The 24,655-nt window shown below is 54.1% G+C and overlaps 12 non-coding genes across 12 annotated transcripts; 6 read left to right on the forward strand and 6 right to left on the reverse strand.

Annotated features, from left to right (window-relative positions):
• The first annotated feature begins 1,510 nt into the window (after positions 1-1,510).
• trnav-cac (transfer RNA valine (anticodon CAC)) lies at positions 1,511-1,583 on the forward strand. The gene has a single exon. It is a non-coding gene; the product is annotated as a tRNA-Val (tRNA).
• Positions 1,584-1,864: 281 nt separating this feature from the next.
• On the reverse strand, positions 1,865-1,937 carry trnaa-agc (transfer RNA alanine (anticodon AGC)). Its single transcript has one exon. It is a non-coding gene; the product is annotated as a tRNA-Ala (tRNA).
• Positions 1,938-4,042: 2,105 nt separating this feature from the next.
• Positions 4,043-4,115, forward strand: trnat-cgu (transfer RNA threonine (anticodon CGU)). The gene has a single exon. It is a non-coding gene; the product is annotated as a tRNA-Thr (tRNA).
• A 272-nt stretch (positions 4,116-4,387) lies between these two features.
• Positions 4,388-4,460, reverse strand: trnaa-ugc (transfer RNA alanine (anticodon UGC)). The gene has a single exon. It is a non-coding gene; the product is annotated as a tRNA-Ala (tRNA).
• A 6,968-nt stretch (positions 4,461-11,428) lies between these two features.
• On the forward strand, positions 11,429-11,501 carry trnat-cgu (transfer RNA threonine (anticodon CGU)). The gene has a single exon. It is a non-coding gene; the product is annotated as a tRNA-Thr (tRNA).
• Positions 11,502-11,773: 272 nt separating this feature from the next.
• Positions 11,774-11,846, reverse strand: trnaa-ugc (transfer RNA alanine (anticodon UGC)). The gene has a single exon. It is a non-coding gene; the product is annotated as a tRNA-Ala (tRNA).
• Positions 11,847-13,956: 2,110 nt separating this feature from the next.
• trnat-cgu (transfer RNA threonine (anticodon CGU)) lies at positions 13,957-14,029 on the forward strand. The gene has a single exon. It is a non-coding gene; the product is annotated as a tRNA-Thr (tRNA).
• A 272-nt stretch (positions 14,030-14,301) lies between these two features.
• On the reverse strand, positions 14,302-14,374 carry trnaa-ugc (transfer RNA alanine (anticodon UGC)). The gene has a single exon. It is a non-coding gene; the product is annotated as a tRNA-Ala (tRNA).
• A 2,110-nt stretch (positions 14,375-16,484) lies between these two features.
• On the forward strand, positions 16,485-16,557 carry trnat-cgu (transfer RNA threonine (anticodon CGU)). Its single transcript has one exon. It is a non-coding gene; the product is annotated as a tRNA-Thr (tRNA).
• A 272-nt stretch (positions 16,558-16,829) lies between these two features.
• On the reverse strand, positions 16,830-16,902 carry trnaa-ugc (transfer RNA alanine (anticodon UGC)). The gene has a single exon. It is a non-coding gene; the product is annotated as a tRNA-Ala (tRNA).
• A 6,723-nt stretch (positions 16,903-23,625) lies between these two features.
• trnam-cau (transfer RNA methionine (anticodon CAU)) lies at positions 23,626-23,698 on the forward strand. The gene has a single exon. It is a non-coding gene; the product is annotated as a tRNA-Met (tRNA).
• A 281-nt stretch (positions 23,699-23,979) lies between these two features.
• Positions 23,980-24,052, reverse strand: trnaa-cgc (transfer RNA alanine (anticodon CGC)). The gene has a single exon. It is a non-coding gene; the product is annotated as a tRNA-Ala (tRNA).
• Positions 24,053-24,655: the final 603 nt, after the last annotated feature.

Raw genomic sequence — 24,655 nt, forward strand, 5'->3', positions numbered from 1 at the left:
AGCACCCGCGAGCCCTGTCTGACCGGTAGGGCCTTTCCTAAGTGCTGACCTGCTCGGATGCGTTGCTGTTCAACTTGTGCAACTGTGGAAGTGGCACACCCCGTGCAGGCCAGATTTCATGAAGAGGAAACGAAGAGAAGTCCACAGGCAGTTTTCCGACAGGAATGGAAGACTCCTTCGTCCGGACGTTGACATAGTAAGTTGTCATCGAGCAGTTTAGAGCGCCGCTTCGCGGGAAAACTTTGCTTGAAAGGAGTCATAGAGTCATAGAGATGTACGTCACGGAAAGAGACCCTTCGGTCGGACCTTTCCGACCAGATATCCCATCCCAATCTAGTCGTACCTGCCGGCACCCGGGCCATATCCCTCCAAACCCTTCCTATTCATATAGCCACCCAGATGCCTTTTAAATATTGCAATTGCACTCGCCTCCGCCACTTCCTCTGGCAGCTCATTCCATACACGTACCACCCTCTGTGTGAAAAAGGTGCCCCTTAGTTCTCTTTCATATCTTTTCCCTCTCACCCTAAACCTCTGCCCTCTAGTGCTGGTCTCCCGCACCCCAGGGAAAAGACTTTCTCTCTTTATCCGATCTATACGCCTCATGATTTTATATCAACCATACAAATATCTCAGCAAGGGGCCCAGCAATCACTTCCTTAGCTTCCCCCAGACCTGATCAGGTCCTGGGCATTGATCCACTTGTACGCGCTTCAAGGCATCCAGCATTCCTCCTCTGCAATGTGGACAATTTTCAAGATGTCACCATCCATTTCCCTATATTCTATACTTCTCCCTACATTCTATCCTTTTCCACAGTAAACACTGATGCAAAATACTCGTTTAGTATCGGCCCAGCCTCTCCTGCGGCTCGACACAAAGGCCGCTGTGCTGATCCACGAGGGGCCCTATTCTCTCCCTAGTCACCCTTTTGTCCTTATAATGTATTTGCAAAAACCCTTTGGATTTTCCTTAACTCTATCTGCCAAAGCTATCTCAGGTCCCCTTTTTACCCTCCTGATTTCCCTACTGTCTTTACACTCTTGTACGGATTCACTCGATCTATCCTGTCTATACCTGACAAGTGCTTCCTTCTTTTCCTTAAGCAAACCCTCATTTTCTTAGGCTCTTTGGTAAACGGAAGCACCTCCCTTCTTGCCTGCATGGAGTGCTGAGCAAAGGATCTTAGTGCGCTGTGACGTGGCTCTCCAGTAGCGGAGCCATCGAGACAAAGAAGTGAAAGGCTTTGCCGAATGTTGCCTGCCAAGCGCAAGACATACCGGGCTTTGCCGAGCTCCTGACGCCACGGCTCTGCGGTACCGCGAGTGGGCCGTGTCTCTGCACGGGCCAGAGCCCAGCATGTAACGGGCGAGGTGCGTGATTGTGGATTGAAAGCCGATATCCTGGCCTCACTGGAGCTGCAGCTTTCTGACGAGGGTTGCTCTGTGGCTCGCGGCACCTTGAAAACAGGCCTATTTGGGCACGCGGTATGAGCCTCGGCTGTCGGCTGGCCTTCTTAGCGCAGTAGGCAGCGCGTCAGTCTCACAATCTGAAGGTCCTGAGTTCAATCCTCAGAAAAGGCAAGACTGTGGCCTTTGTCACCGGGTGTGTTTTCTTTCTCTCCGCGGGCAAGAATAATTGCTTTGGACGGCTTCACGCCTGATTTGAACTGACCACACCAAAGCAAACGCGTTGCTGGAAGGTTTAACATCTGGGCGACACGTGCTCAACTTTTTTTTCTGCACAGCATTTTGTGAACTCACCATCGTGCTATCTGTGCAGCAGCAAAGACTGGAGCCACACGCAGGGTTCACGCGAGGGTCACACTGCTTGCGTCTCAAGCGTGTCCCCAGGAAAAGCACTGTGGAGAATGTGGGCATCGATCCCACTGCCTCTCGCATGCTAAGCGAGCGCTCTACCATTTGAGCTAATTCCCCTACAATGTGCACTTGCTTAGCCCCCATGGTGCTTCGGAACGATGAGCTGAGAGCAGCAGGCGATTTCCTCTCGAGATTGCACGCTGTATTCAACCGAACAACGCGACGCGACTATCGACACATCCGAGCAGCAGCAGCAGCACGTGCGCGAAGTCTTCTGGAAAACACAGTGCCGCCGAAAGAATCGCCAGCGAGACGCTCTGAGATTCCAGAATCCAAACGAACCGATCGGCGCCAGCAGTCACAACAAGTGTGAGGGAGCACTCGAGAGCGCTGTCTGACTGATTGGAGACTTGCGACACGTTCAAGTGAGTGCTGACTGACTGCGTGGATGTTGTGTTCCTCCAGAGGGCTCCCTGCTGCTCGTGGTTTGCAACTGCAGACGTCACAGCACACCAACAGGCAGACTTCTCTGAAGAAGAAGAAGGTGTATTTTGGAGAAAGAGAACACTTGGGGCTGTTACCAGACGAAAAAAGAGGGCTTCTCCTTCATCCTCGTGAGCTGCAGCCCTGCGGTCAGGTTCCGCAAAGTGCTGCTTTCAGATACACGCCAAGCAGGCCGAGATGCAAAGAGCAACCGCCACTCGTCTGAAGCAGCACCCGCGAGCCCTGTCTGACCGGTAGGGCCTTTCCTTAGTGCTGACCTGCTCGGATGCGTTGCTGTTCAACTTGTGCAACTGTGGAAGTGGCACACCCCGTGCAGGCCAGATTTCATGAAGAGGAAACGAAGAGAAGTCCACAGGCAGTTTTCCGACAGGAATGGAAGACTCCTTCGTCCGGACGTTGACATAGTAAGTTGTCATCGAGCAGTTTAGAGCGCCGCTTCGCGGGAAAACTTTGCTTGAAAGGAGTCATAGAGTCATAGAGATGTACGTCACGGAAAGAGACCCGTCGGTCGGACCTTTCCGACCAGATATCCCATCCCAATCTAGTCGTACCTGCCGGCACCCGGGCCATATCCCTCCAAACCCTTCCTATTCATATAGCCACCCAGATGCCTTTTAAATATTGCAATTGCACTCGCCTCCGCCACTTCCTCTGGCAGCTCATTCCATACACGTACCACCCTCTGTGTGAAAAAGGTGCCCCTTAGTTCTCTTTCATATCTTTTCCCTCTCACCCTAAACCTCTGCCCTCTAGTGCTGGTCTCCCGCACCCCAGGGAAAAGACTTTCTCTCTTTATCCGATCTATACGCCTCATGATTTTATATCAACCATACAAATATCTCAGCAAGGGGCCCAGCAATCACTTCCTTAGCTTCCCCCAGACCTGATCAGGTCCTGGGCATTGATCCACTTGTACGCGCTTCAAGGCATCCAGCATTCCTCCTCTGCAATGTGGACAATTTTCAAGATGTCACCATCCATTTCCCTATATTCTATACTTCTCCCTACATTCTATCCTTTTCCACAGTAAACACTGATGCAAAATACTCGTTTAGTATCGGCCCAGCCTCTCCTGCGGCTCGACACAAAGGCCGCTGTGCTGATCCCCGAGGGGCCCTATTCTCTCCCTAGTCACCCTTTTGTCCTTATAATGTATTTGCAAAAACCCTTTGGATTTTCCTTAACTCTATCTGCCAAAGCTATCTCAGGTCCCCTTTTTATCCTCCTGATTTCCCTACTGTCTTTACACTCTTGTACGGATTCACTCGATCTATCCTGTCTATACCTGACAAGTGCTTCCTTCTTTTCCTGAAGCAAACCCTCATTTTCTTAGGCTCTTTGGTAAACGGAAGCACCTCCCTTCTTGCCTGCATGGAGTGCTGAGCAAAGGATCTTAGTGCGCTGTGACGTGGCTCTCCAGTAGCGGAGCCATCGAGACAAAGAAGTGAAAGGCTTTGCCGAATGTTGCCTGCCAAGCGCAAGACATACCGGGCTTTGCCGCGCTCCTGACGCCACGGCTCTGCGGCACCGCGAGTGGGCCGTGTCTCTGCACGGGCCAGAGCCCAGCATGTAACGGGCGAGGTGCGTGATTGTGGATTGAAAGCCGATATCCTGGCCTCACTCGAGCTGCAGCTTTCTGACGAGGGTTGCTCTGTGGCTCGCAGCACCTTGAAAACCGGCCTATTTGGGCACGCGGTATGAGCCTCGGCTGTCGGCTGGCCTTCTTAGCGCAGTAGGCAGCGCGTCAGTCTCGTAATCTGAAGGTCCTGAGTTTAATCCTCAGAGAAGGCAAGACTGTGGCCTTTGTCACCTTACGCGTTTTCTTTCTCTCCGCGGGCAATAATATTTGCTTTGGACGGCTTCACGCCTGCTTTGAACTGACCACACCAGAGCAAACGCGTCGCTGGAAGGTTTAACATCTGGGCGACACGTGCTCAACTTGTTTTTCTGCACAGCATTTTGTAAACTCACCATCGTGCTATCTGTGCAGCAGCAAAGACTGGAGCCACACGCAGGGTTCACGCGAGGGTCACACTGCTTGCGCCTCCCCAGGAAAAGCACTGTGGAGAATGTGGGCATCGATCCCACTACCTCTCGCATGCAAAGCGAGCGCTCTACCATTTGAGCTAATTCCCCTAAACTGTACACTTGCTTAGCCCCCATGGTGTTTCGGAAGGATGAGCTGAGAGCAGCAGGCGATTTCCTCTCGAGATTGCACGCTGTATTCAACCGAACAACGCGACGCGACTATCGACACATCCGAGCAGCAGCAGCAGCAGCACGTGCGCGAAGTCTTCTGGAAAACACGGTGCCGCCGAAAGAATCGCCAGCGAGATGCTCTGAGATTCCAGAATCCAAACGAACCGATCGGCGCCAGCAGTCACAACAAGTGTGAGGTAGCACTCGAGAGCGCTGTCTGACTGATTGGAGACTTGCGACACGTTCAAGTGAGTGCTGACTGACTGCGTGGATGTTGTGTTCTCCATCTTGTCGGCGACCCCATTGTGTGTGCTTCCTGCACAGAGGAACCGGGTTGTTACAATCCATATGTACAACCCCTACGTTCCAGCGGCTGATGTCCTGACCTTCCTGGGAAGGTACGTCCAAGTCGAGGGAGAAGCCACCGATGTGATCGACCCCTTTGGGATCTGGACCAGTGAGAGGCAGGTCAAGGTAACTCTGAGGGCCGATGACAGTGGGAACATCCTCCACCCACCCTCGAGCTTCGCAATCGGAGGGAGCAGAGGCTACCTGACATATGCAGGGCAGCCCAAAGTGTGCCGAACCTGCGGGAAGTCGGGACACGTGGCGGTGGATTGCAAAGTGACCATCTGCAGGAACTGCAAACAGGAGGGTCACTTGACAAAGGACTGTCGGGAGGAAAAGAGCTGCAACCTGTGCGGGGAGGCGGGCCACATGTACAAGGCCTGCCCGAGACGAGGAGCCGCCACCTACGCACAGATGGCCGGAGGTGGCAACACGAGCCGCGGACCGACAAAGTCTAACGAGGTACCGCGAATCAGCAAAGGAACGGTGCCTGGAGGCACCCAGAAGGAAGGGAAAGTTGTAGAGGAGCAGGCAGCAGACAGCGGGGAGATGCAGCAGCCGACCCAAGCTCCTGCAAGACAGACGGAGGAAATGGAAGAGGAGGGATCAAAGGAGGCAGAGCAGTGGATTATCGTTAAAAACAGGAAAAGGAAACCTCTCGAGGGCCCCAAAGCCACCAAGCGAAGGGGGAAGAGACACCTCCAAGAGGAGGATACAGGCAGCTCCTCCGAGGGTGAGGACGGGCGCAAGAAGGGTCGCCTCCGGAGGAAGAGGCAGAGCGCCGTGGGGAGAAAGGAGGGCAACACCGCCCAAGAAGGAAAAGACGATCCCTCTGAGGGGATGGGTGAAGGCCTCCCCCGACCCGGTGAGAACCAAGGGGTACCCACCGGCCCACAGCTCCAGGGAACTGGGAGCAGCGTCCCAGTGACAGCCCTGATGTCAGATGGAGAACGGGGCGATGCGGACCCTGGGTCTGACACGATGACACCAGAGCGGGGAAATGACTCCAGCGTGGAGCCGGACAACTACCTCAGCCCTGGGAAGGTCCAGCAGTTTGCTGTCACCACGGGGATGCACGCAGCTACCCCACTGGAGCAAGACCAGAAGAAAATGGACACTGGTAACCCCGCAAACTGTTAAAATGGGGTTTAAAATTGCCAGCATAAATGTGCGTAGCATTAAAGCGGCTACGCGATGTGTTTCAACGCTGGCCTTCCTGGCCAACGTCAAAGCCGATGTCCTGTTTCTGCAGGAGTGCGGGATACCGCACCTCAGCAGTTACAGGAGATGGTCGAGCTTGTGGGCCCACGGGCCGTCAGTGTGGTCGGGGGGCAACGATAGCCGCGCCTCCGGCCTGGGTATCCTGTTGCGGGGAGGCAACTTCACCATCTCCGAGGTTAAGGAGGTGGTGGGCGGGCGCCTCCTCGTCGTGGACGTCAAATACAGAAACGCTCCCGTGAGACTAATCAACGTGTACGCCCCAGTGGGTAAGAGTGAACGGTTGGCCGTCCTGCAACAGCTTCCACTGCTGCTGGCTACGTCCAGGCCGGTCATTCTGGCCGGAGACTTCAACTGCATCATTGATGCTGATGGACGATCCGGCGGGGGGGACAGTAAACCGGACGCTACGTCCAGGGCCCTGATGGAAACGGTCAAAGACGCCAAGCTGCACGACGTCTTCAGCGCCCCTGCAGACGGAGCGCAGCGTAGATACACCTGGTCACGGGCAGACGGGTCTATCCGCTCAAGGATAGATTACCTGTTTGTGTCCCGAACGCTCTCGGTCAGATCCACCGACGTCAAGCCGGTGTTCTTCTCTGACCACTGCCTCCTGCTGGCCGACTGTCACCTACAGGACGAACAGCGGGCGGGCAAGGGAACGTGGAAACTGAACACTAAGCTGTTGACCCCGGAAAACATCGAAGAGCTCAAGAGGGATTACGCAGGTTGGAGAACCGTGAAGCCCCTCTTTGAGTCTCCAGCGGACTGGTGGGAAACGGTAAAAGGGAACATCAAGAGGTTCTTTATCCTCAAAGGTGTCCAGGAGGCGAGAGAGAGGCGGGGGAAACTGTCCCAGCTCCAGGAAAGTATGCAGAACCTGCTCCTGCTGCAGACGATGGGGGTGGATGTCACGGAGGACCTCAAGGAGGTGAAGGGCCAGCAAGCCTCGCTCTTTGCCTCGGAGGCCTCCAGGATAATCTTCCGGTCCAGGGTCCGCTCGGTGGAGCAGGACGAGACGTGCTCACGTTTCTTCTTCCAGAAGGTGCACAAAGAGAGCTCCGTGCTCAGCAGCCTGAAGAAAGAAGATGGCTCGGTAACGTCATCTCAGGCTGACGTCATGAGGATCAGCAAATCCTTCTACGCCAGCCTGTATGACTCGAAGCCGACCGACAGCGCGGCCTCCCAGTCGTTCCTGTCCTCTATCACGGAGGTCCTAGATGACGGAACACGAGAGAGGCTGGACCAGCCGCTATCTCTGGATGAACTGACCAAGGCCCTCGAGTCCTTCGAAAAGAATAAAACTCCCGGAAGCGACGGCTTACCGGTCGAGGTGTATTCCGCTCTTTGGGACTTGATCGGCCAGGACCTGCTGGAGGTGTATGTCAGTATGCTCCGGGCAGGTACCATGAGTGAATCCATGAGGAAAGGCATCATCACCCTCGTCTACAAGCGGAAGGGGGAGAGGGAGGAAATTAGAAATTGGAGACCGATCTCACTGTTAAATGCAGACTACAAAATCCTGTCAAAGGTCATCGCCAACCGGGTCAGGTCTGCTCTGGGATCGGTGATCCACCCGGACCAAACCTGTGCTGTACCGGGCAGGAAGATCTCTGAGAGTCTCGCACTCCTCAGGGATACGATCGCCTACGTGCAGGACAGGGGGGTGGACACCTGCCTCATCAGCCTGGACCAGGAGAAAGCCTTTGACAGGATATCGCATACATATATGAGGGATGTCCTCTCCAAAATGGGCTTTGGGGAGGGAATCGGAAATTGGATCAGACTGCTCTACACCAACATTGTCAGTGCAGTCTCAATCAATGGGTGGGAATCAGATAGCTTCCCTGTAAGATCTGGAGTCAGGCAGGGATGCCCCCTCTCACCCGCCTTGTTTGTGTGTTGCATAGAGCCATTTGCCGAATCCATCAGGAAGGATGCGAGCCTGAGGGGGGTGACTATTCCTGGCAGCGGGGGCCTGCAGGTTAAGGCCTCCCTGTACATGGATGACGTCGCTGTTTTCTGCTCGGATCCGCTGTCCGTGCACAGACTCGTGTGCATCTGCGACCAGTTCGAACGGGCCTCGGGGGCCAAGGTAAACCGAGGCAAGAGCGAGGCCATGCTCTTCGGGAACTGGGCCGACCAATCCTCTATCCCCTTCACCGTCAGGACTGACCACCTGAAGGTGCTGGGTATTTGGTTCGGGGGGGCTGGGGCGTGCGCCAAGACCTGGGAGGAGCGGATCAGGAAGATGAGACAGAAACTAGGCAGATGGGGGCAACGGTCGCTCTCCATCGCGGGAAAAAACCTGGTCATCAGGTGTGAGGTACTCTCAGTATTGCTATATGTGGCACAGGTCTGGCCTATCCCCAGGACCTGTGCCGCCGCAGTCACCCGGGCCATCTTCCAATTCATTTGGAGATCAAAGATGGACCGGGTCCGAAGAGACTCAATGTACAAAGACCGGTGCAATGGGGGAAAAAACACGCCCAATGCCACCCTCACCCTGATGGCCACCTTTGTGTGTGGCTGCATCAAGCTGTGCGTGGATCCCCGGTACGCAAACACCAAGTGTCACTACGTACTGAGGTTCTACCTGTCCCCGGTGTTGCGAAGGATGGGCCTGGCCTCGCTGCCGCGGAACGCTCCGAGTAGTTGGACCGTTCCGTATCACCTGTCCTTCGTGGAGAAATTTATGAGGAAAAACACCTTTGACCACAAGTCCATCAGGAAGTGGTCAGCACGTAGCGTCCTTGAGACCCTTCGGGAAAAGGAGAGGGCGGATCCTGTCGAGCGGTTCCCTGAGCAGACTGTCAAAGCCATTTGGCAGAATGCCTCATCGCCAGAACTTTCCAACAAGCACCAAGACGTGGCTTGGCTGGTGGTGAGAAGGGCTCTGCCTGTGAGATCCTTTATGCACGCCCGGACTCTCTGCCGCACCGCACGCTGCCCTCGAAGTGGCTGCGGGGGGGACGAGACTGTCACACACCTCCTTCTGGAATGTGCCTATGCAGAGGAAGTCTGGAGAGGAATGCAGTGGTGCTTGTCGAGGTTCGTCCCGAGCAGCGCCGTGACGCGGGACTCCGTGCTCTACGGCCTTTTCCCCGGGACTCACACCGAGACGAACATTAACTGCGCCTGGAGGATCATCAACTCGGTGAAGGACGCTCTCTGGGCGGTCCGAAACCTGTTGATCTTCCAGCTGAAGGAGTTGACCCCGACCGAGTGTTGCAGACTGGCACATTCCAAGGTCCAAGACTACGTGTTGAGGGACGCGCTGAAGCTTGGGGCAGCTGCCGCCAAGGCGCGGTGGGGAAAGACCTCCGTGTAAGATCGGCCTGCCGAAAGAAGAACAGGGGGCCCATACAGACGTTTTTTTGGGCTCTGCTGATGCCTCAGCCAAATATATGTATATATACAAGATTGAAAAAATGCACAGGATTGTAAAGGACAAGAATAAAGTCGAATCTGTGTTTGTAAATATTGACATATGTATGGCATGATCCAATGTACAGACCATCAAATCATTTATGAATAAAGTATATTTTTGAAATAAAAAAAAAAAAAAAAGTTCCTCCAGAGGGCTCCCTGCTGCTCGTGGTTTGCAACTGCAGACGTCACAGCACACCAACAGGCAGACTTCTCTGAAGAAGAAGAAGAAGAAGAAGGTGTATTTTGGAGAAAGAGAACACTTGGCGCTGTTACCAGACAAAAAAAGAGGGCTTCTCCTTCATCCTCGTGAGCTGCAGCCCTGCGGTCAGGTTCCGCAAAGTGCTGCTTTCAGATACACGCCAAGCAGGCCGAGATGCAAAGAGCAACCGCCACTCGTCTGAAGCAGCACCCGCGAGCCCTGTCTGACCGGTAGGGCCTTTCCTTAGTGCTGACCTGCTCGGATGCGTTGCTGTTCAACTTGTGCAACTGTGGAAGTGGCACACCCCGTGCAGGCCAGATTTCATGAAGAGGAAACGAAGAGAAGTCCACAGGCAGTTTTCCGACAGGAATGGAAGACTCCTTCGTCCGGACGTTGACATAGTAAGTTGTCATCGAGCAGTTTAGAGCGCCGCTTCGCGGGAAAACTTTGCTTGAAAGGAGTCATAGAGATGTACGTCACGGAAAGAGACCCTTCGGTCGGACCTTTCCGACCAGATATCCCATCCCAATCTAGTCGTACCTGCCGGCACCCGGGCCATATCCCTCCAAACCCTTCCTATTCATATAGCCACCCAGGTGCCTTTTAAATGTTGCAATTGTACTCGCCTCCGCCACTTCCTCTGGCAGCTCATTCCATACACGTACCACCCTCTGTGTGAAAAAGGTGCCCCTTAGTTCTCTTTCATATCTTTTCCCTCTCACCCTAAACCTCTGCCCCTCTAGTGCTGGTCTCCCGCACCCCAGGGAAAAGACTTTGTCTATTTATCCGATCTATACGCCTCATGATTTTATATCACCCATACAAATATCTCAGCAAGGGGCCCAGCAATCACTTTCTTAGCTTCCCCCAGACCTGATCAGGTCCTGGGCATTGATCCACTTGTACGCGCTTCAAGGCATCCAGCATTCCTCCTCTGCAATGTGGACAATTTTCAAGATGTCACCATCCATTTCCCTATATTCTATACTTCTCCCTACATTCTATCCTTTTCCACAGTAAACACTGATGCAAAATACTCGTTTAGTATCGGCCCAGCCTCTCCTGCGGCTCGACACAAAGGCCGCTGTGCTGATCCTCGAGGGGCCCTCTTCTCTCCCTAGTCACCCTTTTGTCCTTATAATGTATTTGCAAAAACCCTTTGGATTTTCCTTAACTCTCTCTGCCAAAGCTATCTCAGGTCCCCTTTTTACCCTCCTGATTTCCCTACTGTCTTTACACTCTTGTACGGATTCACTCGATCTATCCTGTCTATACCTGACATGTGCTTCCTTCTTTTCCTGAAGCAAACCCTCATTTTCTTAGGCTCTTTGGTAAACGGAAGCACCTCCCTTCTTGCCTGCATGGAGTGCTGAGCAAAGGATCTTAGTGCGCTGTGACGTGGCTCTCCAGTAGCGGAGCCATCGAGACAAAGAAGTGAAAGGCTTTGCCGAATGTTGCCTGCCAAGCGCAAGACATACCGGGCTTTGCCGCGCTCCTGACGCCACGGCTCTGCGGCACCGCGAGTGGGCCGTGTCTCTGCACGGGCCAGAGCCCAGCATGTAACGGGCGAGGTGCGTGATTGTGGATTGAAAGCCGATATCCTGGCCTCACTCGAGCTGCAGCTTTCTGACGAGGGTTGCTCTGTGGCTCGCAGCACCTTGAAAACCGGCCTATTTGGGCACGCGGTATGAGCCTCGGCTGTCGGCTGGCCTTCTTAGCGCAGTAGGCAGCGCGTCAGTCTCGTAATCTGAAGGTCCTGAGTTTAATCCTCAGAGAAGGCAAGACTGTGGCCTTTGTCACCTTACGCGTTTTCTTTCTCTCCGCGGGCAATAATATTTGCTTTGGACGGCTTCACGCCTGCTTTGAACTGACCACACCAGAGCAAACGCGTCGCTGGAAGGTTTAACATCTGGGCGACACGTGCTCAACTTGTTTTTCTGCACAGCATTTTGTAAACTCACCATCGTGCTATCTGTGCAGCAGCAAAGACTGGAGCCACACGCAGGGTTCACGCGAGGGTCACACTGCTTGCGCCTCCCCAGGAAAAGCACTGTGGAGAATGTGGGCATCGATCCCACTACCTCTCGCATGCAAAGCGAGCGCTCTACCATTTGAGCTAATTCCCCTAAACTGTACACTTGCTTAGCCCCCATGGTGTTTCGGAAGGATGAGCTGAGAGCAGCAGGCGATTTCCTCTCGAGATTGCACGCTGTATTCAACCGAACAACGCGACGCGACTATCGACACATCCGAGCAGCAGCAGCAGCAGCACGTGCGCGAAGTCTTCTGGAAAACACGGTGCCGCCGAAAGAATCGCCAGCGAGACGCTCTGAGATTCCAGAATCCAAACGAACCGATCGGCGCCAGCAGTCACAACAAGTGTGAGGTAGCACTCGAGAGCGCTGTCTGACTGATTGGAGACTTGCGACACGTTCAAGTGAGTGCTGACTGACTGCGTGGATGTTGTGTTCCTCCAGAGGGCTCCCTGCTGCTCGTGGTTTGCAACTGCAGACGTCACAGCACACCAACAGGCAGAATTCTCTGAAGAAGAAGAAGAAGAAGAAGGTGTATTTTGGAGAAAGAGAACACTTGGCGCTGTTACCAGACAAAAAAAGAGGGCTTCTCCTTCATCCTCGTGAGCTGCAGCCCTGCGGTCAGGTTCCGCAAAGTGCTGCTTTCAGATACACGCCAAGCAGGCCGAGATGCAAAAAGCAACCGCCACTCGTCTGAAGCAGCACCCGCGAGCCCTGTCTGACCGGTAGGGCCTTTCCTTAGTGCTGACCTGCTCGGATGCGTTGCTGTTCAACTTGTGCAACTGTGGAAGTGGCACACCCCGTGCAGGCCAGATTTCATGAAGAGGAAACGAAGAGAAGTCCACAGGCAGTTTTCCGACAGGAATGGAAGACTCCTTCGTCCGGACGTTGACATAGTAAGTTGTCATCGAGCAGTTTAGAGCGCCGCTTCGCGGGAAAACTTTGCTTGAAAGGAGTCATAGAGATGTACGTCACGGAAAGAGACCCTTCGGTCGGACCTTTCCGACCAGATATCCCATCCCAATCTAGTCGTACCTGCCGGCACCCGGGCCATATCCCTCCAAACCCTTCCTATTCATATAGCCACCCAGGTGCCTTTTAAATGTTGCAATTGTACTCGCCTCCGCCACTTCCTCTGGCAGCTCATTCCATACACGTACCACCCTCTGTGTGAAAAAGGTGCCCCTTAGTTCTCTTTCATATCTTTTCCCTCTCACCCTAAACCTCTGCCCCTCTAGTGCTGGTCTCCCGCACCCCAGGGAAAAGACTTTGTCTATTTATCCGATCTATACGCCTCATGATTTTATATCACCCATACAAATATCTCAGCAAGGGGCCCAGCAATCACTTTCTTAGCTTCCCCCAGACCTGATCAGGTCCTGGGCATTGATCCACTTGTACGCGCTTCAAGGCATCCAGCATTCCTCCTCTGCAATGTGGACAATTTTCAAGATGTCACCATCCATTTCCCTATATTCTATACTTCTCCCTACATTCTATCCTTTTCCACAGTAAACACTGATGCAAAATACTCGTTTAGTATCGGCCCAGCCTCTCCTGCGGCTCGACACAAAGGCCGCTGTGCTGATCTTCGAGGGGCCCTCTTCTCTCCCTAGTCACCCTTTTGTCCTTATAATGTATTTGCAAAAACCCTTTGGATTTTCCTTAACTCTCTCTGCCAAAGCTATCTCAGGTCCCCTTTTTACCCTCCTGATTTCCCTACTGTCTTTACACTCTTGTACGGATTCACTCGATCTATCCTGTCTATACCTGACATGTGCTTCCTTCTTTTCCTGAAGCAAACCCTCATTTTCTTAGGCTCTTTGGTAAACGGAAGCACCTCCCTTCTTGCCTGCATGGAGTGCTGAGCAAAGGATCTTAGTGCGCTGTGACGTGGCTCTCCAGTAGCGGAGCCATCGAGACAAAGAAGTGAAAGGCTTTGCCGAATGTTGCCTGCCAAGCGCAAGACATACCGGGCTTTGCCGCGCTCCTGACGCCACGGCTCTGCGGCACCGCGAGTGGGCCGTGTCTCTGCACGGGCCAGAGCCCAGCATGTAACGGGCGAGGTGCGTGATTGTGGATTGAAAGCCGATATCCTGGCCTCACTCGAGCTGCAGCTTTCTGACGAGGGTTGCTCTGTGGCTCGCAGCACCTTGAAAACCGGCCTATTTGGGCACGCGGTATGAGCCTCGGCTGTCGGCTGGCCTTCTTAGCGCAGTAGGCAGCGCGTCAGTCTCGTAATCTGAAGGTCCTGAGTTTAATCCTCAGAGAAGGCAAGACTGTGGCCTTTGTCACCTTACGCGTTTTCTTTCTCTCCGCGGGCAATAATATTTGCTTTGGACGGCTTCACGCCTGCTTTGAACTGACCACACCAGAGCAAACGCGTCGCTGGAAGGTTTAACATCTGGGCGACACGTGCTCAACTTGTTTTTCTGCACAGCATTTTGTAAACTCACCATCGTGCTATCTGTGCAGCAGCAAAGACTGGAGCCACACGCAGGGTTCACGCGAGGGTCACACTGCTTGCGTCTCCCCAGGAAAAGCACTGTGGAGAATGTGGGCATCGATCCCACTACCTCTCGCATGCAAAGCGAGCGCTCTACCATTTGAGCTAATTCCCCTAAACTGTACACTTGCTTAGCCCCCATGGTGTTTCGGAAGGATGAGCTGAGAGCAGCAGGCGATTTCCTCTCGAGATTGCACGCTGTATTCAACCGAACAACGCGACGCGACTATCGACACATCCGAGCAGCAGCAGCAGCAGCACGTGCGCGAAGTCTTCTGGAAAACACGGTGCCGCCGAAAGAATCGCCAGCGAGACGCTCTGAGATTCCAGAATCCAAACGAACCGATCGGCGCCAGCAGTCACAACAAGTGTGAGGTAGCACTCGAGAGCGCTGTCTGACTGATTGGAGACTTGCGACACGTTCAAGTGAGTGCTGACTGACTGCGTGGATGTTGTGTTCCTCCAGAGGGCTCCCTGCTGCTCGTGGTTTGCAACTGCAGACGTCACAGCACACCAACAGGCAGACTTCTCTGAAGAAGAAGAAGAAGAAGAAGGTGTATTTTGGAGAAAGAGAACACTTGGCGCTGTTACCAGACAAAAAAAGAGGGCTTCTCCTTCATCCTCGTGAGCTGCAGCCCTGCGGTCAGGTTCCGCAAAGTGCTGCTTTCAGATACACGCCAAGCAGGCCGAGATGCAAAGAGCAACCGCCACTCGTCTGAAGCAGCACCCGCGAGCCCTGTCTGACCGGTAGGGCCTTTCCTAAGTGCTGACCTGCTCGGATGCGTTGCTGTTCAACTTGTGCAACTGTGGAAGTGGCACACCCCGTGCAGGCCAGATTTCATGAAGAGGAAACGAAGAGAAGTCCACAGGCAGTTTTCCGACAGGAATGGAAGACTCCTTCGTCCGGACGTTGACATAGTAAGTTGTCATCGAGCAGTTTAGAGCGCCGCTTCGCGGGAAAACTTTGCTTGAAAGGAGTCATAGAGATGTACGTCACGGAAAGAGACCCTTCGGTCGGACCTTTCCGACCAGATATCCCATCCCAATCTAGTCGTACCTGCCGGCACCCGGGCCATATCCCTCCAAACCCTTCCTATTCATATAGCCACCCAGGTGCCTTTTAAATGTTGCAATTGTACTCGCCTCCGCCACTTCCTCTGGCAGCTCATTCCATACACGTACCACCCTCTGTGTGAAAAAGGTGCCCCTTAGTTCTCTTTCATATCTTTTCCCTCTCACCCTAAACCTCTGCCCCTCTAGTGCTGGTCTCCCGCACCCCAGGGAAAAGACTTTGTCTATTTATCCGATCTATACGCCTCATGATTTTATATCAACCATACAAATATCTCAGCAAGGGGCCCAGCAATCACTTTCTTAGCTTCCCCCAGACCTGATCAGGTCCTGGGCATTGATCCACTTGTACGCGCTTCAAGGCATCCAGCATTCCTCCTCTGCAATGTGGACAATTTTCAAGATGTCACCATCCATTTCCCTATATTCTATACTTCTCCCTACATTCTATCCTTTTCCACAGTAAACACTGATGCAAAATACTCGTTTAGTATCGGCCCAGCCTCTCCTGCGGCTCGACACAAAGGCCGCTGTGCTGATCCTCGAGGGGCCCTCTTCTCTCCCTAGTCACCCTTTTGTCCTTATAATGTATTTGCAAAAACCCTTTGGATTTTCCTTAACTCTCTCTGCCAAAGCTATCTCAGGTCCCCTTTTTACCCTCCTGATTTCCCTACTGTCTTTACACTCTTGTACGGATTCACTCGATCTATCCTGTCTATACCTGACATGTGCTTCCTTCTTTTCCTGAAGCAAACCCTCATTTTCTTAGGCTCTTTGGTAAACGGAAGCACCTCCCTTCTTGCCTGCATGGAGTGCTGAGCAAAGGATCTTAGTGCGCTGTGACGTGGCTCTCCAGTAGCGGAGCCATCGAGACAAAGAAGTGAAAGGCTTTGCCGAATGTTGCCTGCCAAGCGCAAGACATACCGGGCTTTGCCGCGCTCCTGACGCCACGGCTCTGCGGCACCGCGAGTGGGCCGTGTCTCTGCACGGGCCAGAGCCCAGCATGTAACGGGCGAGGTGCGTGATTGTGGATTGAAAGCCGATATCCTGGCCTCACTCGAGCTGCAGCTTTCTGACGAGGGTTGCTCTGTGGCTCGCAGCACCTTGAAAACCGGCCTATTTGGGCACGCGGTATGAGCCTCGGCTGTCGGCTGGCCTTCTTAGCGCAGTAGGCAGCGCGTCAGTCTCGTAATCTGAAGGTCCTGAGTTTAATCCTCAGAGAAGGCAAGACTGTGGCCTTTGTCACCTTACGCGTTTTCTTTCTCTCCGCGGGCAATAATATTTGCTTTGGACGGCTTCACGCCTGCTTTGAACTGACCACACCAGAGCAAACGCGTCGCTGGAAGGTTTAACATCTGGGCGACACGTGCTCAACTTGTTTTTCTGCACAGCATTTTGTAAACTCACCATCGTGCTATCTGTGCAGCAGCAAAGACTGGAGCCACACGCAGGGTTCACGCGAGGGTCACACTGCTTGCGTCTCCCCAGGAAACGCACTGTGGAGAATGTGGGCATCGATCCCACTACCTCTCGCATGCAAAGCGAGCGCTCTACCATTTGAGCTAATTCCCCTAAACTGTACACTTGCTTAGCCCCCATGGTGTTTCGGAAGGATGAGCTGAGAGCAGCAGGCGATTTCCTCTCGAGATTGCACGCTGTATTCAACCGAACAACGCGACGCGACTATCGACACATCCGAGCAGCAGCAGCAGCAGCACGTGCGCGAAGTCTTCTGGAAAACACGGTGCCACCGAAAGAATCGCCAGCGAGACGCTCTGAGATTCCAGAATCCAAACGAACCGATCGGCGCCAGCAGTCACAACAAGTGTGAGGTAGCACTCGAGAGCGCTGTCTGACTGATTGGAGACTTGCGACACGTTCAAGTGAGTGCTGACTGACTGCGTGGATGTTGTGTTCCTCCAGAGGGGAGGGAGCAGAGGCTACCTGACATATGCAGGGCAGCCCAAAGTGTGCCGAACCTGCGGGAAGTCGGGACACGTGGCGGTGGATTGCAAAGTGACCATCTGCAGGAACTGCAAACAGGAGGGTCACTTGACAAAGGACTGTCGGGAGGAAAAGAGCTGCAACCTGTGCGGGGAGGCGGGCCACATGTACAAGGCCTGCCCAAGACGAGGAGCCGCCACCTACGCACAGATGGCCGGAGGTGGCAACACGAGCCGCGGACCGACAAAGTCTAACGAGGTACCGCGAATCAGCAAAGGAACTGTGCCTGGAGGCACCCAGAAGGAAGGGAAAGTTGTAGAGGAGCAGGCAGCAGACAGCGGGGAGATGCAGCAGGCGACCCAAGCTCCTGCAAGACAGACAGAGGAAATGGAAGAGGAGGGATCAAAGGAGGCAGAGCAGTGGATTATCGTTAAAAACAGGAAAAGGAAACCTCTCGAGGGCCCCAAAGCCACCAAGCGAAGGGGGAAGAGACACCTCCAAGAGGAGGATACAGGCAGCTCCTCCGAGGGTGAGGACGGGCGCAAGAAGGGTCGCCTCCGGAGGAAGAGGCAGAGCGCCGTGGGGAGAAAGGAGGGCAACACCGCCCAAGAAGGAAAAGACGATCCCTCTGAGGGGATGGGTGAAGGCCTCCCCCTACCCGGTGAGAACCAAGGGGTACCCACCGGCCCACAGCTCCAGGGAACTGGGAGCAGCGTCCCAGTGACAGCCCTGATGTCAGATGGAGAACGGGGCGATGCGGACCCTGGGTCTGACACGATGACACCAGAGCGGGGAAATGACTCCAGCGTGGAGCCGGACAACTACCTCAGCCCTGGGAAGGTCCAGCAGTTTGCTGTCACCACGGGGATGCACGCAGCTACCCCACTGGAGCAAGACCAGAAGAAAATGGACACTGGTAACCCCGCAAACTGTTAAAATGGGGTTTAAAATTGCCAGCATAAATGTGCGTAGCATTAAAGCGGCTACGCGATGTGTTTCAACGCTGGCCTTCCTGGCCAACGTCAAAGCCGATGTCCTGTTTCTGCAGGAGTGCGGGATACCGCACCTCAGCAGTTACAGGAGATGGTCGAGCTTGTGGGCCCACGGGCCGTCAGTGTGGTCGGGGGGCAACGATAGCCGCGCCTCCGGCCTGGGTATCCTGTTGCGGGGAGGCAACTTCACCATCTCCGAGGTTAAGGAGGTGGTGGGCGGGCGCCTCCTCGTCGTGGACGTCAAATACAGAAACGCTCCCGTGAGACTAATCAACGTGTACGCCCCAGTGGGTAAGAGTGAACGGTTGGCCGTCCTGCAACAGCTTCCACTGCTGCTGGCTACGTCCAGGCCGGTCATTCTGGCCGGAGACTTCAACTGCATCATTGATGCTGATGGACGATCCGGCGGGGGGGACAGTAAACCGGACGCTACGTCCAGGGCCCTGATGGAAACGGTCAAAGACGCCAAGCTGCACGACGTCTTCAGCGCCCCTGCAGACGGAGCGCAGCGTAGATACACCTGGTCACGGGCAGACGGGTCTATCCGCTCAAGGATAGATTACCTGTTTGTGTCCCGAACGCTCTCGGTCAGATCCACCGACGTCAAGCCGGTGTTCTTCTCTGACCACTGCCTCCTGCTGGCCGACTGTCACCTACAGGACGAACAGCGGGCGGGCAAGGGAACGTGGAAACTGAACACTAAGCTGTTGACCCCGGGAAACATCGAAGAGCTCAAGAGGGATTACGCAGGTTGGAGAACCGTGAAGCCCCTCTTTGAGTCTCCATCGGACTGGTGGGAAACGGTAAAAGGGAACATCAAGAGGTTCTTTATCGTCAAAGGTGTCCAGGAGGCGAGAGAGAGGCGGGGAAAACTGTCCCAGCTCCAGGAAAGTATGCAGAACCTGCTCCTGCTGCAGACGATGGGGGTGGAGGTCACGGAGGACCTCAAGGAGGTGAAGGGCCAGCAAGCCTCGCTCTTTGCCTCGGAGGCCTCCAGGATAATCTTCCGGTCCAGGGTCCGCTCGGTGGAGCAGGACGAGACGTGCTCACGTTTCTTCTTCCAGAAGGTGCACAAAGAGAGCTCCGTGCTCAGCAGCCTGAAGAAAGAAGATGGCTCGGTAACGTCATCTCAGGCTGACGTCATGAGGATCAGCAAATCCTTCTACGCCAGCCTGTATGACTCGAAGCCGACCGACAGCGCGGCCTCCCAGTCGTTCCTGTCCTCTATCACGGAGGTCCTAGATGACGGAACACGAGAGAGGCTGGACCAGCCGCTATCTCTGGATGAACTGACCAAGGCCCTCGAGTCCTTCGAAAAGAATAAAACTCCCGGAAGCGACGGCTTACCGGTCGAGGTTTATTCCGCTCTTTGGGACTTGATCGGCCAGGACCTGCTGGAGGTGTATGTCAGTATGCTCCGGGCAGGTACCATGAGTGAATCCATGAGGAAAGGCATCATCACCCTCGTCTACAAGCGGAAGGGGGAGAGGGAGGAAATTAGAAATTGGAGACCGATCTCACTGTTAAATGCAGACTACAAAATCCTGTCAAAGGTCATCGCCAACCGGGTCAGGTCTGCTCTGGGATCGGTGATCCACCCGGACCAAACCTGTGCTGTACCGGGCAGGAAGATCTCTGAGAGTCTCGCACTCCTCAGGGATACGATCGCCTACGTGCAGGACAGGGGGGTGGACACCTGCCTCATCAGCCTGGACCAGGAGAAAGCCTTTGACAGGATATCGCATACATATATGAGGGATGTCCTCTCCAAAATGGGCTTTGGGGAGGGAATCGGAAATTGGATCAGACTGCTCTACACCAACATTGTCAGTGCAGTCTCAATCAATGGGTGGGAATCAGATAGCTTCCCTGTAAGATCTGGAGTCAGGCAGGGATGCCCCCTCTCACCCGCCTTGTTTGTGTGTTGCATAGAGCCATTTGCCGAATCCATCAGGAAGGATGCGAGCCTGAGGGGGGTGACTATTCCTGGCAGCGGGGGCCTGCAGGTTAAGGCCTCCCTGTACATGGATGACGTCGCTGTTTTCTGCTCGGATCCGCTGTCCGTGCACAGACTCGTGTGCATCTGCGACCAGTTCGAACGGGCCTCGGGGGCCAAGGTAAACCGAGGCAAGAGCGAGGCCATGCTCTTCGGGAACTGGGCCGACCAATCCTCTATCCCCTTCACCGTCAGGACTGACCACCTGAAGGTGCTGGGTATTTGGTTCGGGGGGGCTGGGGCGTGCGCCAAGACCTGGGAGGAGCGGATCAGGAAGATGAGACAGAAACTAGGCAGATGGGGGCAACGGTCGCTCTCCATCGCGGGAAAAAACCTGGTCATCAGGTGTGAGGTACTCTCAGTATTGCTATATGTGGCACAGGTCTGGCCTATCCCCAGGACCTGTGCCGCCGCAGTCACCCGGGCCATCTTCCAATTCATTTGGAGATCAAAGATGGACCGGGTCCGAAGAGACTCTATGTACAAAGACCGGTGCAATGGGGGAAAAAACACGCCCAATGCCACCCTCACCCTGATGGCCACCTTTGTGTGTGGCTGCATCAAGCTGTGCGTGGATCCCCGGTACGCAAACACCAAGTGTCACTACGTACTGAGGTTCTACCTGTCCCCGGTGTTGCGAAGGATGGGCCTGGCCTCGCTGCCGCGGAACGCTCCGAGTAGTTGGACCGTTCCGTATCACCTGTCCTTCGTGGAGATATTTATGAGGAAAAACACCTTTGACCACAAGTCCATCAGGAAGTGGTCAGCACGTAGCGTCCTTGAGACCCTTCGGGAAAAGGAGAGGGCGGATCCTGTCGAGCGGTTCCCTGAGCAGACTGTCAAAGCCATTTGGCAGAATGCCTCATCGCCAGAACTTTCCAACAAGCACCAAGACGTGGCTTGGCTGGTGGTGAGAAGGGCTCTGCCTGTGAGATCCTTTATGCACGCCCGGACTCTCTGCCGCACCGCACGCTGCCCTCGAAGTGGCTGCGGGGGGGACGAGACTGTCACACACCTCCTTCTGGAATGTGCCTATGCAGAGGAAGTCTGGAGAGGAATGCAGTGGTGCTTGTCGAGGTTCGTCCCGAGCAGCGCCGTGACGCGGGACTCCGTGCTCTACGGCCTGTTCCCCGGGACTCACACCGAGACGAACATTAACTGCGCCTGGAGGATCATCAACTCGGTGAAGGACGCTCTCTGGGCGGTCCGAAACCTGTTGATCTTCCAGCTGAAGGAGTTGACCCCGACCGAGTGTTGCAGACTGGCACATTCCAAGGTCCAAGACTACGTGTTGAGGGACGCGCTGAAGCTTGGGGCAGCTGCCGCCAAGGCGCGGTGGGGAAAGACCACTGTGTAAGATCGGCCTGCCGAAAGAAGAACAGGGGGCCCATACAGACGTTTTTTTGGGCTCTGCTGATGCCTCAGCCAAATATATGTATATATACAAGATTGAAAAAATGCACAGGATTGTAAAGGACAAGAATAAAGTCGAATCTGTGTTTGTAAATATGGACATATGTATGGCATGATCCAATGTACAGACCATCAAATCATTTATGAATAAAGTATATTTTTTTGAATTAAAAAAAAAAAAAGTTCCTCCAGAGGGCTCCCTGCTGCTCGTGGTTTGCAACTGCAGACGTCACAGCACACCAACAGGCAGACTTCTCTGAAGAAGAAGAAGGTGTATTTTGGAGAAAGAGAACACTTGGGGCTGTTACCAGACGAAAAAAGAGGGCTTCTCCTTCATCCTCGTGAGCTGCAGCCCTGCGGTCAGGTTCCGCAAAGTGCTGCTTTCAGATACACGCCAAGCAGGCCGAGATGCAAAGAGCAACCGCCACTCGTCTGAAGCAGCACCCGCGAGCCCTGTCTGACCGGTAGGGCCTTTCCTAAGTGCTGACCTGCTCGGATGCGTTGCTGTTCAACTTGTGCAACTGTGGAAGTGGCACACCCCGTGCAGGCCAGATTTCATGAAGAGGAAACGAAGAGAAGTCCACAGGCAGTTTTCCGACAGGAATGGAAGACTCCTTCGTCCGGACGTTGACATAGTAAGTTGTCATCGAGCAGTTTAGAGCGCCGCTTCGCGGGAAAACTTTGCTTGAAAGGAGTCATAGAGTCATAGAGATGTACGTCACGGAAAGAGACCCTTCGGTCGGACCTTTCCGACCAGATATCCCATCCCAATCTAGTCGTACCTGCCGGCACCCGGGCCATATCCCTCCAAACCCTTCCTATTCATATAGCCACCCAGATGCCTTTTAAATATTGCAATTGTACTCGCCTCCGCCACTTCCTCTGGCAGCTCATTCCATACACGTACCACCCTCTGTGTGAAAAAGGTGCCCCTTAGTTCTCTTTCATATCTTTTCCCTCTCACCCTAAACCTCTGCCCCTCTAGTGCTGGTCTCCCGCACCCCAGGGAAAAGACTTTCTCTATTTATCCGATCTATACGCCTCATGATTTTATATCAACCATACAAATATCTCAGCAAGGGGCCCAGCAATCACTTCCTTAGCTTCCCCCAGACCTGATCAGGTCCTGGGCATTGATCCACTTGTACGCGCTTCAAGGCATCCAGCATTCCTCCTCTGCAATGTGGACAATTTTCAAGATGTCACCATCCATTTCCCTATATTCTATACTTCTCCCTACATTCTATCCTTTTCCACAGTAAACACTGATGCAAAATACTCGTTTAGTATCGGCCCAGCCTCTCCTGCGGCTCGGCACAAAGGCCGCTGTGCTGATCCTCGAGGGGCCCTATTCTCTCCCTAGTCACCCTTTTGTCCTTATAATGTATTTGCAAAATCCCTTTGGATTTTCCTTAACTCTATCTGCCAAAACTATCTCAGGTCCCCTTTTTACCCTCCTGATTTCCCTACTGTCTTTACACTCTTGTACGGATTCACTCGATCTATCCTGTCTATACCTGACATGTGCTTCCTTCTTTTCCTGAAGCAACCCCTCATTTTCTTAGGCTCTTTGGTAAACGGAAGCACCTCCCTTCTTGCCTGCATGGAGTGCTGAGCAAAGGATCTTAGTGCGCTGTGACGTGGCTCTCCAGCAGCGGAGCCATCGAGACAAAGAAGTGAAAGGCTTTGCCGAATGTTGCCTGCCAAGCGCAAGACATACCGGGCTTTGCCGAGCTCCTGACGCCACGGCTCTGCGGTACCGCGAGTGGGCCGTGTCTCTGCACGGGCCAGAGCCCAGCATGTAACGGGCGAGGTGCGTGATTGTGGATTGAAAGCCGATATCCTGGCCTCACTGGAGCTGCAGCTTTCTGACGAGGGTTGCTCTGTGGCTCGCGGCACCTTGAAAACCGGCCTATTTGGGCACGCGGTATGAGCCGCGGCTGTCGGCTGGCCTTCTTAGCGCAGTAGGCAGCGCGTCAGTCTCATAATCTGAAGATCCTGAGTTCAATCCTCAGAGAAGGCAAGACTGTGGCCTTTGTCACCGGACGTGTTTTCTTTCTCTCCGCGGGCAATAATAATTGCTTTGGACGGCTTCACGCCTGATTTGAACTGACCACACCAGAGCAAACGCGTTGCTGGAAGGTTTAACATCTGGGCGACACGTGCTCAACTTTTTTTTCTGCACAGCATTTTGTAAACTCACCATCGTGCTATCTGTGCAGCAGCAAAGACTGGAGCCACACGCAGGGTTCACGCGAGGGTCACACTGCTTGCGTCTCAAGCGTGTCCCCAGGAAAAGCACTGTGGAGAATGTGGGCATCGATCCCACTATCTCTCGCATGCGAAGCGAGCGCTCTACCATTTGAGCTAATTCCCCTACGACGTGCACTTGCTTAGCCCCCATGGTGCTTCGGAACGATGAGCTGAGAGCAGCAGGTGATTTCCTCTCGAGATTGCACGCTGTATTCAACCGAACAACGCGACGCGACTATCGACACATCCGAGCAGCAGCAGCAGCAGCACGTGCGCGAAGTCTTCTGGAAAACACGGTGCCGCCGAAAGAATCGCCAGCGAGACGCTCTGAGATTCCAGAATCCAAACGAACCGATCGGCGCCAGCAGTCACAACAAGTGTGAGGTAGCACTCGAGAGCGCTGTCTGACTGATTGGAGACTTGCGACACGTTCAAGTGAGTGCTGACTGACTGCGTGGATGTTGTGTTCCTCCAGAGGAACATTGATGCTGATGGACGATCCGGCGGGGGGGACAGTAAACCGGACGCTACGTCCAGGGCCCTGATGGAAACGGTCAAAGACGCCAAGCTGCACGACGTCTTCAGCGCCCCTGCAGATGGAGCGCAGCGTAGATACACCTGGTCACGGGCAGACGGGTCTATCCGCTCAAGGATAGATTACCTGTTTGTGTCCCGAACGCTCTCGGTCAGATCCACCGACGTCAAGCCGGTGTTCTTCTCTGACCAC

Source organism: Chiloscyllium punctatum, chromosome 5 (assembly GCF_047496795.1).
Source record: "Chiloscyllium punctatum isolate Juve2018m chromosome 5, sChiPun1.3, whole genome shotgun sequence".
Classification (NCBI taxonomy): domain Eukaryota; kingdom Metazoa; phylum Chordata; class Chondrichthyes; order Orectolobiformes; family Hemiscylliidae; genus Chiloscyllium; species Chiloscyllium punctatum.